The sequence below is a fragment of the Cyprinus carpio genome, chromosome A6 (genome assembly GCF_018340385.1).
Source record: "Cyprinus carpio isolate SPL01 chromosome A6, ASM1834038v1, whole genome shotgun sequence".
Taxonomy (NCBI): Eukaryota; Metazoa; Chordata; class Actinopteri; order Cypriniformes; family Cyprinidae; genus Cyprinus; species Cyprinus carpio.
The window spans coordinates 11,636,982-11,652,905 of NC_056577.1; the positions used below are offsets into that span (position 1 = coordinate 11,636,982).

The following is a 15,924-nucleotide window of genomic DNA, read 5'->3' on the forward strand; positions in this document are numbered from 1 at the left end:
CTCACTTGATAAAATAATGTTCATCTTGCAAAAGACATGTTAGCACTTGCATTAGTTTAAAAGAATATTAAAGGTTTAAATATTATATTAAACAATTTGAAGTATGTGACTTTAATGGTGTTCAGATACTTTCTCCTATGCCCTTTTTGTGCGGGTGTGCAGAGAGAATTATAAGTAAACCATTCATAGGTGAACTGGCGGGAAATTTTTTTTTTTTTTTTTTTTTTTTTTTTAATCAATGACTGACTGGTGGCGTATTCAGAAGGCTGTTTTGAAAGCAATGTTTATTTTTATAGTTCTGCACAGTGGTGCAGAAATTACTTCAGCTCTCAATCAACATCTGTGGTTGTCAATTATGTCTCTTTTTTCAGTTTGTGTTAACAGTAAAATGTTTAACTATTTCAAAATGTAATGGTCTACTAAAATTGTCCCATATGATTTGTTACATTTATAAATTCACTATAAATATTTTTTTTTTAGAATTTAGTGTATTTCTCAACCTGCCACAGAACTGCTAAGTTATATTTCATATTTAATTATTTTGCACAAAATGTGTCTCTTACTTGCAATTCACACTCAGATTATTACTCTAAACAAACATTTTCTATAATACATGACCATAAATATGTGTACTTGTAAGTGGTGTGTGGGAAGTCTCTTGACAAGTGGTGTGGTGGAGTAACTAGAGATAATGTCAGAATGTCATTCAAGCTTCTGAAACACTCCTTTTTATAGAGCACAGCATGGACGACTGTCATACTGTAGCTGTGGAATAAATTCTCAGTGAGAACTGTTTACAGAATCTGTGCACAGACTGGGTTTCTGTGTAAACGGTTTAATTGCATGCTCATACCAGTGTTTAAAGTCTGAGCAATTTTTATGAAAGGCAAAATAGGCGCACACGCACACAGCTTGCTTCATTGTGAATAGTTGAAACTGCAGGAGTAATAGCATTGCAAATATCCTTGTTTTACTGACCTTGAGAGCTCTCTGGATTTCATCTGTAAATGAATACCCAGCTCTTGAGAGGGGCCAGAGCAACTCACATCTGTTTTGAGTAAAGAGCTTTAATTGGCTGAAGATTTCCTGTTATTATGTACACATGTATACACAGAACAAGCCTGAGGCTTATTCTGACTGGCAAATTATCAAAGCAGTTGCTAGATTAGTGCTACTCATTAAAGGGATAGTTCAGCTAAAACTGAAAATTCTGTCATAATTAATAATTAATAAATAACTCACTCCCAAGTTGTTCCAAACCTGTATGAGTTTCTTTCTTCTGTTGAGCACAAAAAAGATATTTTGAAGAATGTTGGTAACCGAACAGTTGACGAATAATAATATATATATAATAATATTATATAATATATATATATATATATATATATAGATAGATAATATGAATAAAAACACTATGGAAGTCAATGGCTACAGTCAACTGTTTGTTTACCCACATTCTTCAAAATATCTTCATTTGTGTTCAACAGAAGTAAGAAACTTATACAGGTATGTAGAAGTCGACCGATATTGTTTTTTTTTGACAGCCGATGCCGATATCTTGGAAAGCACTAATTTTACATACAGTACACAGTGAAAATGACATGAATATGACATTGGGCAAAAGCATGAAGCACAGCATAATTTGAAATCATGAGTTTAAAGTTAGTCGATCGCGCATTTCCAGTGAAGCAGAACTCTCCTGTCAGCATTCAATTCGCACGGACCGACGGTCACGCAGAGAACACGCGATCATGCAGGATACAAGTGAACACTTTACAAGATCTCACAACTAGATTTGACCAAGTTTGCAAGCTTTTTGAATTTAAATGTTCATTAGTCATCCAAAGATTTGTTTAAATTATATAAATATGTATTTGCTGAATGCTGATGGAAAACGAGAAAGTATTATAATGTTTGCCTTTCTATTACTAATAATATTAAAGCAATATAATAATACTTATATATTAGGGCTGTCAAATGATTAATCACGATTAATCACATCCAAAATAAAAGTTTTGTTTACATAATATATGTATGTGTACAGGGTATATTTATTATGTATATATAAATACAAACACATGCATTTTGAAAAGATTTAAATGTATATACATTTATATATTTATATTCTTGCATCTTATATTTAAGTATATTTAATATATAAACATCATATTTTTCTTTAATATATACATGCATGTGTTTGTATTTATATGTACATAATATACACAGTATACACACATTATGTAAACAAAAACTTATTTTGGATGTGATTAATCGTGATTAATCATTTGACAGCCCTATTATATATACTCACATAATACATTATAATACTTTTTGTATACATTTTAATTGCTTTGTTTAACAGTTGTTTCTGATTATTAGACAGATTTCTGTCCATATTAGATGGAACTGTTAACGACGACAGCGAACAAGGAGAATGTGAGCACTGTGTGCCCAGGCGCTGCTGCTCTCAGCGCCGTCAAAATAAAAGTCCAATGCACCGTTAAAATAAAAGTCCCGCCTCAAACGCATCAGCCAAACAGAAAAATGTATCCACCAGATGCCGATATTTGAAAAATATCGGCCGATATTTTAGCCTTAATATATATCGGTTGACCACTACAGGTATCGAACAAGTGTATGGAACCCATTCCATTTCATGAAAATAAACTGAAGAAAAATTATTCAGTACTGAACTTGTCTGATTTTATTATGAAATGTAAGACAAAAAAATAATGTTTTCGGACATGAAAGCATACTGTAGATGTTATTTTTTGTTTTGGTGTAAATGACTCACTAAACGGTGAACTGCCAATAATGTAAACCACTGGGAGACTGTAGACAGCTGAGATTCATTGTATTGCATTAATAGAAAGCCAAATAATATAATGATTTGTAATACAAAGTATTTTTCCAAAATTAAAGGGATACTCACCCCAAAATGAAAATTTTGTCATTAATCACTTACCCCCATGTCGTTCCAAACCCGTAAAAGCTCCCTTCGTCTTTGGAACACAATTTAAGATATTTTGGATGAAAACCGGGAGGCTTGAGACTGTCCCAAAGACTGCCAAGTAAGTTACACTGTCGAGGCCCAGAAAAGTATGAAAGACATCATCAGAATAGTCCATCTGCCATCTGTGGTTCAGTGACTTTCATACTTTTCTGGACCTTGACAATGTAACTTACTTGGCAGTTGATGTGACAGTCACAGGCTTCCCAGTTTTCATCCAAAATATCTTAAATTGTGTTCTGAAGATGAATGAAGCTTTTACAGGTTTGGAATGACATGGGGGTAAGTGATTGATGACAAAATTTTCATGTTGAGGTGGAGTATCCCTTTAAGTTTTATTTGTATTTTCATGCCATGATGGTGAGGGCAGGAACTTACGTGACGTAGCCACGTGCACTTACTAGACTGTCTCATTCTAGCGTTTAATGCTGAGGAGGACTCTATCCTACAAGTCTCTGAAGGACTGAACTAGGAAGGATGCAGCCTCATTAGGATGCAGCCTTCCGTTTGAGGAACCCCCATTGGAAGACATACAAAACATTCAATAACCCACTATTTAATAAATAATAATAATAATAAAAACAAAAACAAAAAAAAAAAAAAAAAAAAAAAAAAAAAAAAAAAAAACATCAAATGGATAGTTCACCCAAATAAAAATAAATTCAAAACTCAAACCTGAATGACTTACTGTATTTTTCGGACTATAAGTCGCACCTAAGTATAAGTCGCATCAGTCCAAAAATACGTCATGACGAGGAAAAAAACATATATAAGTCGCACTGGACTATAAATCGCATTTATTTAGAACCAAGAACCAAGAGAAAAGATTACCGTCTACAGCCGCGAGAGGGCGCTCTATGCTGCTCAGTGCTCCTGTCACCTATCAGATCTGCTGCATATTTTACCATATTTTACAGTTTGTAATCTGCAATCTTGCAATCTTTTGGGGGGCATTTTTTCACATTCAGTCTTTCTCAGCTGTCTTTAAGTTAATATTTCAGTTAACAGTTTTCAGTTAATGTTTTCAGTGGTATGCTACAGGAGCACTGAGCAGCATCTCTTGGTTTCTCTTTTTCTTGGTTCATGTCAAATTAATTTTGATAAGTCGCACCTGACTATAAGTCGCAGGACCAGCCATACTATGAAAAAAAGTGCGACTTATATAGTCCGTAAAATACGGTACTTTCTTTTGTGGAACATAAAAGAAGGTATTTTGAAGACTGTTGGTAAAAAAGTTGTTTAAGTTACCAATGACTTTCATTGTATGAACAAAAATACTGAGATGTTATCAGATATTATCTTTTTTTATGTTTCATAGTTTATGTTTGGCCTGTCAGGATTATGGACCTGTTTTGCCCCTGTTTCTGTTCCAGTTTTTCCTTATTTGGTCATGTTCCTGTTCTCGTTTAGTTTGATTATGATCCTATACACCTGTGTTTCCCCAATTATCCTTTGTATTTAAGTCAGTGTTTGTTCAGTGTTCTTCTAGTCTACTTGTTTTCTACGTGTGTTGCTCAAGCTCCTGTTGTGGATTATTCCCAGTGTTTGTTTGATTAAAGACTGTTAAACGTTTCTTCGTGCTTCCAGCATGCTCCCTTAACAGCATAGCGTGACAGAAGACCCGACCGAAAACAACAACCTCTGTGTCTACCCTCCGTTTTTTGTTTCCGTTTTTTTATACAGTGTGCTTTTTTTTTTTTTTTTTTTTTTTTTTTTTTATGTGGTGTCCATGGATCCCCTCCTTCATTTGGATAAAAATAAACAGTGCTTTTCAGGTTTTTTAGGTAGGTCTAACATTAGTTTTTGACAATGCATGGATCCCGTACACTGATACTGTATGTTCAACCAACTATGTCTGCTAGGATACTCACCAAAACGGCACTCGCATTGAACAAAGTTTACAAATAGTGATTGGCTTGTTCATGTGTTTTTTTTTTTTTTTTTTTTTTTTCACTGTTGTAATGTATTGGGAAACCAGAAAAGCGTATCCATCGACAGAAACATACATTAGCCAAACTCTGTCTGTTTTACTGTCTGTTAAGCCATATTACAGATTACAATTCCATTCCAAAGAATTTAGCATTTTTTTTTTTTGTGCAGAAATGTAGACCGTTTGAGTAATGTAGGTCTACTTATGACTTCTGTGAGGATTTCTCTTTCAACCTGTTGTTTTGTGGTGTTTTTGTGGTTACGTTCTTCCGGCAGCTGCTTCTGCATCCATTGCACTGTGAATCAATGTTGATTATAAGAATGCTCTCTTTCTCTTTGTTTTTTTTTTTTTTTTTTTTTTTTTTTTTTTTTTTGTGTGTGTGTGTAGCAGGCTTTTCTAAAAGAAAATCTCCATGCCGTACCATTGATTCCATTACAAATCCATTAGCTCCCTCAGCCCAGTGGAGGTCTGGGCCCATATTCACAAAACATCTGAAGGCTAAAAGTAGCTCATAACGTGTCAATTTTGGACAAAATCTTAAAAATAATGGGTGTGACAGTCCTAAATTTAGGACTCCTACATTTTTGCTCTAAGAGTATTTCACAAAGTGTTTTAGCACTAAAACTAGCTTCTAAATCTGTGAAATGTTAGAAGTATTGAAGAGGACTGAAGTCATTAAGACCAAGTCACAAACTATCCTAAAATGGCTGTTGCCGGCAGTCTGGCTCGGAAAAGTAACATTTTAGAAACAAGTTGGGCAAGAATTAAGAGCTGTTCTTGCATCCAGTTTGTTTTTCTTTTACATTTACATGCCGTACTATCAGCCATGATTATTCTACTCTGTTAATTAAAAGGCTGTTTATATGCATATCCGCTAATTGGGTCTCATTCATGAAACATTAGTAAATATATGAGTAAATATGTGAGTGATTTGCGCGTAAAGAGACCTTCCCGAAAACTCTTCTCCTGATTCATAAATACTCCGTAAACGTCAGATGTGATAGTGAAATGTGTGTGTTAATGAATTTCAATCAGTCGTAAATGGGACGCGCGTGCACGCTCATTCTCAATTTCCATAAATCCCGCCCATTAAATCCGACTGACAACTATATATGGGCATCATATTATGACACCAAACAAAGGATTTCAACATGTTTTCTCAAAAGCGAATGAAAAAGAAACATTTCTCAGATCCAGAAATTGAAGTTTTATTATCAGAAGTTCATTCAAAATGCCACATTTTATTTTCAAGCGTACATAGTGGTGTATCAGGTCCTAAAAAAAGGAAGCTTGGCAGCATATTACAGATGCTGTTAATGGAGTTTCATCTGTTAATCGAACAGTCCCAGATGTGAAAATAAAATGGTTCGACATGAAGCTTGACTGCAAAAAACGAATTAGTTCACTTCGAAAAAATCGTATTCAAACTGGAGGAGGACCACCATTATCATCGAGCATATCTACATGCGATGAATGCATCATTTATAGGAAACAATTTCCGTAACAATTAAGGGGCTATTAGTTTGTTCAGCGCTATTGAAAGCAATTAATTATTTGATTAAAGTGTTCCGTTTGCAGATGCTGTTGGCTCTCAGAATAAAAGTAAAAAGAAAAACGGTATGTAATTACTATATATAATATTTTTTTCAAAATGCTGTGTAAATATGTACCCGATTAAGGTGAATTAAAATGCAGCCTTATTAATGAGCAAAACGTTCGGATGTAAAACGCACTATTTACGCGTGGCTGGGAGCAGGTGTAGATTTCTTTCGTACCAACTAACATTTGGAAAATACGAACATTTTAATGAATCTGAAAATTTACGCCAGAACCACTTTACACACTATTTACACAAAAATTCATTCTGCTCGTGTTTCATGAATGAGACCCATTGTTTATGAGGAACACACATGTAAGAGGCTGACAGTTAACTGAACATATACTTGTTTAATTAGTGACACTTAGCCTTTATTTTAAAATCTTTATTTGAATGCGCATATTTTTTTCATTTTTTAACTTTTATCTGAATATGGCAACATAATATCGCACTCTACAATACTCTACAATTCTATGTATAAATCTCTGACAGAGCCTGCCCCTATCAGCCAATCACTGTGTGCATAGTTAGTAAGTATGCTGACATTATCTATAGCAACGAGGTCAACCCCACCCTTACTCTTAGCTTAAGACTTCTCTCTATTCCTTAATAAAAGTTTGTCTCAGCAGCTTTGTGAATAGTTTTTAAGAGGAAACTCTTAGCTAAAAACTTTTATCCCTGTTTATGAGAACTCTTAGTGGTAAGGTAAAATGTTTTGTGACTACGGGCCCTGATCTTTAGGAAGTCCTTAATGCTGAGCATCATTGAGCTAACAGTACAGGCACAAACAGCCTATCTACTCACAGGCATTTGTTCTACCAGAAAACAATTAAAAGCATGATATTAATAATACTCAATGTGATGATGTGAGTTGGATTTGCCCTGTTTTGCTGGTTTAATTATCTGCAGGCAGTGTAGCTATTATTGTTAAATTTATATTTTGGTCATTCAAGTTTTTTGTGTCCTAAATACAATCCCACAAATAAATTAATTGATTAAGCTGCATAAACCTTTGCATTGATGCCCTAAATTTGGTCTTTATTTATCACAAATGCAAGTCTCACAATTGTGACCTTTATGTGTTTATTTTTATTACTTGCATGACTCTACACGTCCGTTTTTTTATTCTGGAGCAGGCTACCCATGGAGAACTCATGAGTGCCTGCTCTTCTGGAGACAGTATCACTCTTTCCACAGTTAATACAAAAAATACTGTAATGCTTAAAAAAGATTGATCCAAACGGAAATGTTGGCCAGAAGTGGCCAAAAGAACTCTGATCTGGCCTAGGTACTGTATGTTATGAGTTACAGTATGTTGTCCGAAGTACCATCTGGTGGATATTATGTGAAGCACAACAAATGTCTTTATATTGCAAGAAGTGCCTGTGCTGTGTGGTGGGTTTGAATGACACATTTTAAGGCCACATTTGTATGAACCAAATAATTGTTTCTGCATCATAAAATTATTTAATTAAATTATTCAGAATTACACCCTTGAATTTTATTTAGCTAATGGCCCGTTGTCAATTATTCTTCATGCAAATAAGGGGAGGAAAAAAATTTGTGGGTGTTTTGGGGTAGTAGGTGCATTTCCAGTGGCAGTCTTAAAAAGCTAATGTCAAAGCCTTGAATTTGTCTACAGTCCGTTGAGTAAGACTAAGAGGGGTGTGACATGGGCTGCCACATTTTAGATGATCTGAAGAGGCTCACACAAGACGGGTCTGATATTCCTAATGTTGTTCAGATGTGGTTAGTAAAACTCAGCTGAAATATACCATCACCATGCAATACAGTGCTCAAATACATAATTGTTGGTTATATAAGCCTTTGTTGTTCCTTGGTCAATATATTTGCGTAATACTCTTGTGCAGCGTTCCCTCTGAGCTGCACGCATGTGTTGCTGTGCACTCCTTACAGAAGAAAGAAATAATATGCTGCGCACAGGACAGATGCAAAAATGCATTGGGAAAGCCATTTGATTGAATTCTAGTAAATGAGAAATAATTGCAGTGCTCGAGAGCTATAGAGCATGAATGCAGTTAACAGGTTTCATAGAAAGAGAATGATGATGTGCGCCAAATCAGTCACTGTAGAAATTAAATACTTTAATGGTTGCGGATGAAAAAGCTCAACATGAGAGCCAACGCAGATGTAATGACATGTGAAATAAAACGTCATCATGCTTTAAAGAAAAGTGGCTTGATTGAGTGGTGGAAATAGCAGATGATGGACATTTACAGTCACTTTGTGGATCTTTTAGATAACAGTAAAAAAAAAAAAAAAAAAACAGCCACATAAAAATTTACCTCAAAAAAAGGGATCATAATATATTATAAGCCTTACAAAAAACAACCAAAAAAAAAAGGAATAGCAATAACTGCAACATCCTCAAAATTAAAATTAAAAAAAAAAAATTTAGGATTAGTAGGATTTACTTGAGAAAAGCTTGGAAACTATTTTCACTTAGAAAAGGCTAGTTAATTTACAAAAATTTGACAAGTAAAAGCCTAAACATTATTATTAGTAGCTTTAAATAGAAAATTTTAAGTCAAGTTTACTTGGGAATTCCCAATAAATTTTATTGACTCTTTGTTTGTAAATAATTAATACTTAAAAAAACTTAGATTTACTTAATTACTCATATTCAAATAATCTCACACATACAAATTAACTAAAAAACATATATTAAGTAAAATCTGTTAGCAAGTAGACAGCTTGTTATCCTTTTAAGATAATATGTCCACTCATTATAATTATTACCCAAATGAACACCGAGACCTCAATACTTGGTACACCATACACAATGACGGTAACAATCAGTGAATAGTGTTTGAGTATGAATGGGTCATTTTGAGTAGAAAATTAACTCCAGATGTCACAAAACAAGTAAGTTACTAAACCTAACAACAAAAGCAACCATAAAACAGTGTAAATACAACTCAAAAACAGTCAAAAATGTAACCATTTTAATTATTAATGAAAGCGGGATCATAGCTTTGATATTTACTTAAAGAATCCTTGTAACCATAACAAACAATTCCAAGTAAAATATACTTATAAATTCAAACTTTAATTTCTACAATTAATGAGTACTAATATAGAATTCACTTTATTTTTTTAATTCTTGCCTGAACTAAATTAATGTAGACATTACATTTGTTTTTATGTAGTATTTACTTCACCACAAAATCATTTTTATCAGTGTAGCTATATTATATTATGTTATTATAAAGAGTTAAAAAAAATAAAATTATAATTTCTTGGTAAGTAACACAGCACTATTAAAAATATTTAGTTTTTTTTTTTTTTTTATTTTTTTTTTTATTTACCTAAATATTTACTTAAATTAAATATTTAATATTACTTAGGTAACTTAAATGTGCATCATTTAGTTACATCAAGGGTCAAATGTAAAATAAATAGCACATTAAAGTTAAAAGTTATATGCTTTTTTTGTGTGTGCACTGTAAAATAAATAAATAAACTAAACGAACATAATTTCCGGAAAAGTGTAGGCAGAAGCCTTGCTTATTATGCCTACCCTTTATACATATTTAACCAAAGAACCTCACATTTTCACTAGATTATATAATACAAGATAAACAATAATCTAATAAGCACCTAATGCTCTCACTCTTCTTGTAAGATAAAGTAATTTCAACTAAAATCAGAATTTAAATTTTAAAACAGCATCATAATAACCAGTGTCTGGGTTTATTTTATGATTAATGACAGGCTGACTATACATAATCCCTATATATGTGTCATGTTTCTGTACACCTCCAAGTTCCAACTTTGCAATGACTCTTTGCAAATTTATTTTACATTTACTGTGCTCCTGTATAAGCAAAGGATGTCAGGTGATATACAAGCATCCCTAAAAGTAGGCTTCCTGTTTCTGCCTGCTAGAATGCAAATTACAGTACTTGAAATTTGAGACCACATCTCAGTCTTCATAAAAAGAGAGCTTTTCTCATTTTTGACTAGATGTTTCATGTGATAGTTTTGTTCTGAGACATTTTTGAATTCTAAGGTGACAGTAAATGCCTAGGGCAGCAAAAACAGTTTTTGGATGAATAATGCAGGTAAATATATAACAACTTTGACATGCTTTTATAACATTTAAATTCGATAAGATGGTGTCACAGTGTATATTTTTTTGTATTCATTCACAAGAAACACAAGCCTCCAAAAGTCTGACATTAGTCTTCTCTGTCATTTGCTGCTGTACCTTGTTGTCATTTGGTCATGTACCTTGTTGAATCCTGTCAGATCTTGCTCCAGTGTTTTGCACTGTGCTGGGTTGTTCAAAGTTGCTCATGAGGCCTGGCAATCTTTGCATATTCTTAATTCTTGCCAGGTAGAGAGAGAAAGTGGTTAACCGGAACATATCCTTTGAGCAGGTGCACTGCTCAGAATACCACAGAAGTGACCAGAGGAGCTGTCCTGACAAAGATTTAAACCAGTAAATCTGTTTACCAATTCATGGTGAAGCCAATCATTTCCCTACTAAATCATGTCATTTCTTACTGGATCAATTTTAAACCATGTACTGTAGCTTTAGCATAGTTCAGAGTTCACTGTAGAATTGTTTTCGTGTGGCTGTGAATGTGAGCTTTGGAAATGGGCCAGGCAATTTTTTGGTGACGTCCCCTAGTTGTAGCCTGACGCTCCATGAGAAAGAGATGTTAATTGGGCCTATAAATAAAACATAGATATGATGAGCCTGGTACCACCTGCTCAGAAGAGAACCAGAAACACCTGGTCAATCAAAGGAAAGGAATAACGGTGGAAGAAGCCGAAGACACCGAAACAATTATGTGAGAAGACAAGGGAATAATGAAGTAATGAGAGGGAGTGTAAAGCATGAGTTATAAGCGCAGAATGAATAAACATAGCTAGAGTAAGTTAATACCAACTGCTATGAGTTGACTTTTAAAAGGTCAGTCTGAGCCAAGCTAAATTCCACACTCATATTTACATCTGCTCACCTGATGATGAGCTTATGACAATGACTGTCTTATGCAGCAGAAAAGAGTATTTTTTTTTATATTTCTTTTTACGCTGAAAAAATTAACACCGGCTAGTGAATAGTGAAGTCTTATTTGTGAAAGGCAATTGTTGTCAATCGCAAAATTGCACTGATTCTAAATCTGCTGTAATAGGGCAAGCTGTTTGCATCAGTGGTTCTCCACCAGGTGATCTCAACAAACTTTCCAAGGGGCCACAGAATTATTGTTAAAATAATTAATATGAATATTATTAATGATATATTGAAATGCTCAATTAACTTAATAACTTAATTAAAATGCTAAAACGACATGCAGTCATTTTTACCTGAATAACTATTGTTATACTAAAGAACATAAAGTTCTTGAAACTTATGAAATCGCAAAATGAATTGTGGTTAATTAATTTACCTATATCGACGCTCCCATGTTTTGGTAATAATAATGTACTGTATATACGGGATTCAAAAAGATTAAGAACCACTGGTTGAAGTTGTAGATATAATACATAGGCTATATAATACATACATACATAATTGTCAACATTTGTGTATCTTCAATTCTATTAGGATTATTTTTAGTGGAGTAATATTTCATTAGAATATAGGTACTTTAATTCAAGTACTTGGTTTGTGTACTTTGTCCAACACTTGTCTAAGACAAAATAATTTGTCTTGAAAGCTCTTGATTAGATTCTCTTCTAGCATGTTATTTGACTTTCTTAAATAGATTTAAATGTTTGTGGTAAGATGTTTACATTTTAGAATTAATGTCATTGCATCTGGTGCTTTTCAGTAAAACCACCTGCATTCATCATTTAGATTTTTTCTATCTGAACTTTTGTTTTTTCTGTATTGTCTGGGATTCTGAACAAGATTTTTTTAGACCAACAGCTCTTTAAGCCATAATCACTTCTTTCAGGATGTGGCCTTATTGAAGTGAGATTTGATTGGCTGTTGCCGTGGGAGCTGGGAGACTCATCCCAGTGGGTTACTAGCAGCAGGAAGTGATTGGTTGGTAGGTGCGGCTGTAAGAGGTGAATGGTTTCCATCTATCAAATGTCAGAATTTAGAAGAGGAGGCTGAGTGTTGGCAGCTGGGAGTCTCTTTTGCACACTTTATAACCCCAGAGTGATTCTAGCACTGAAGTCTGACATCATGCATCCATTACACCAAAGCTAGGATTCTCAGAAATTAGTTAATGCACTAAGATGTTGTAAAATCAAATATAAGGAGAAATTTTTCAAGACTGGTATTACAACATTTGTGCCTTCTCATTGTGCTCTCTCCCTTTCTTTCTCACAAACAGGCAGAACAACATACTGACTGTGGCATTCTCTGCTTTTATCATATCCCCTAGGGGTGAGCAATATGACCAAAATCTTATTTCACAATAACGATATGTACCTCGATATAGCTATATTAATTTTTATTTAGTTTTTGTTAAAATTAAGAAAAAGAAGCAAATTACAAGCCCAACAGAACAAATAAATATGAAATCAACGTTTTATTTATTCAGCAGTAGGCTAGGTTTATTTAACATGTAGTAAGAAATATTACAGAAATTGAATAAAGTGTATAAATAAAACACTGCATAGTCTTCACTGTATCAATCAAACATGATTAACATTAATAATGACAGATAGCAGCAGGTAAATAAGGCTGCTGTCTCTTTAAGACCAGCTGCACGTATCCAATATACTGAAACACATCTGGTTTTTACCCAACTATTTTACATTTATTTAACATATAACCAATTGTGTTTACCTGAATACTCCACACGGCAGGTATTATGACATAACTGTGTGCGTAAATGACAATTCAAGCACAATAAAACACGAAAGATATCTGTTTTCACGATCGCATGCTGTCGAGAGAGGGGCTTTCAGTGTGGGCGCCTCGGCTGTGTGTCAGTCAGCGCATGCACCACATTGAGTTCTTTTTCACTGCTTATTGCACTTAATAACTTTATTAAATATAATGCACATCCCAAATTCGCAATCACATGCTGTCTGAGAGAGGCGCTTTCTAAATGTGTGTGTGTCAGTCAGTGCGAGCAGCGGATTGAGTTCTTTTTCACTTGCATGTTTCCTTATCACTCAAAAGGTAAGTTTAAGCAGTACTGTGTTATGCAGATATATTTGCATACTGTGGAATTCATGATATAGAAAAATCTCTAACGATAGACACTTTATTTTGCGGTAGTAAAATATACCATCATACAACCCAGCCCTAATATCCCCTGTCTTCATGACATGCTATGTTACATTTAAATTGTGTGATCTGAATGTTTTATAGCTTCCCTATCCTCTTACCCATAATTGTTTCTCCCTAATTACCTGGTTTACCCATGTTTTAAAGGCTCTTAAGCCCTTATTGCACAGAATGTATTTCCTTTCTGCATTATTTCTACTGATCCATTTTTTATCTTTTATATTTTGTGCATTTGCTTAAGCATAACACAAAATAATATCTTTAAGATTGTTTGCAAATAAATAAAGCTTTGCACACTTAACTGTCGAGAGGGTAGTTATAGTTTAGTGACTTGTGTTTTGTGGAGTTGATGAAGATGATGAGGTGATGATTATCAATCAGGAATACAGTGACTATTGGATACAAAGTGATGTGGTCTTTTTGTCTTGGGTTGATGTGGTCTTTTTTGTCTACAGTTTGCCTCCACTTAAAAATAATAATAATAATAATAATAATAATAAAGCAATGAAAAATATGAGTAAATAAAAACATCACTTAGGTGTATGAATAAACATTGATATTTTACTGAATTGTGTAATATGCAAATACATGTTAGGGCAATGTGCATGACTAAACAGTCCCCAAAATTACCCTTTAGCATCTTTTTACTGTCACTAGAACCAGTGAGGTTTGTTAAAGCTGGTACAGTTGAGCTTCATTTATATTTGATGTGCACTATGCATGTGTGTTAACCAGTGTTTATATGTGAATAAAAGCCTAAAAAAAGCCTCTGCAGAAGACTAGGATTAAACTATATATATAATATGATGCAATTTTTTAAGTGCTCTGGCTATCTCTGTAAATGAAAATGTCCAATGCCATTTTTCATTTATCAAGTACTATGTATGTTTTGTTTTTATATATATATATATATTTTTTTTTTTTTCATAATTCTTTGACATGTCATTACACCAGGATCTTGGGATTTCATGACATTCTTTTCTGTAGATTCTCTTAAGGTTTGTCAGTTTGAATTGGGATCACTGGCAGACAGATATTTTCATAAATTAATAATTTAATGCATTTTATCACAAGCAAGGCCGTCATTAGGATTTTCAGAGCCTTGGTAGTGTTTATTACCCTCCTTGAAATCCCCTTGGTCCCCCACGGTCACTATTAGTGTTGTTAAAAGTAACAACACTTCGGTACCAAGTTGATACTTAAATGTTAAAAACGCCTTTCTGTAGTATCAGTAGTACTGAGTACTAAATCAATTTCGGCAGCTACTTTCAAACTCTCCTGTTGGTATTTGTGTGAGCGCTCTGTGAAGAGCATCAGTGGTTTATGTTTACAATGTGTTTTTGCAGCATTGGGAATTGTAGCCAATCTCTGACATGTTTGTTGAACATGTGAATGCAATGGCCAATCAGAGGCATTTAAGTTAGTCAGAATCTGCTCAATATGCCAGAGTTAGTGAGAGCTCTGCACGCACACAAATAGTTTTGTTGTAACCAACAGAGTGCACTAAAGTGATATCAGTTTCATTGATTAAGTGAGCGCTCTCTTCTGGGTTTCTGTATATAAATTTCCTTATACTTAACCCATTATTAATTTGATTAACTCATTAATAATTTAAATAAACAATTTATTTTTAATTCTTAATACCGCACATTACCAAGAATATAGGTCTGCCTAAGAAAAAAAAAAAAAAATTTAGATAAGTGACCGATCCACACCAATGCAAAACCTGTCCCCAAAAAGTCCAGTGTCAAGAACTAGTAATGAAACCTTCACTCCTTTAGCTCCAAAAAAAGATTTCAAAGATTATCAGTCACTAGACAAGGTTGCAAGATAGAAGATCACAGCAGCAACTTAAGTGTCCATGTCCAGTTAAGACGCCTTCTTCTGTGGCAGTGAGCTGATAAAATCCTCTGCTTTCTGAGAAGAGTCGAACATCATCTGCTCACCGTTGTGTCGTAGTTTAATTATCGCCGGATAGATGAGAACCGACTGCTCTTTAAGTGCTAGCTTGGTACCGTTAGCAATGGCGCCGTTGAGCTCTTCTTTAGTGATGGTGGAATCTTTGAATTTTTTCTTTATTGGCGATTGCTAAATCACTCTTTTTCGATTGTCCTTGACCGTTGAAGTACTCATGATGGAGTAAATAGAAAGTGGATCGAAATTTA

General features: G+C 34.0%; 1 protein-coding gene across 1 annotated transcript in view; it reads left to right on the forward strand.

The window, feature by feature from the left end:
- LOC109089728 (protein kinase C alpha type) overlaps nucleotides 1-15,924 on the forward strand; it is a 131,086-nt gene that overhangs the window by 55,029 nt on the left and 60,133 nt on the right. The window lies entirely within an intron of this gene.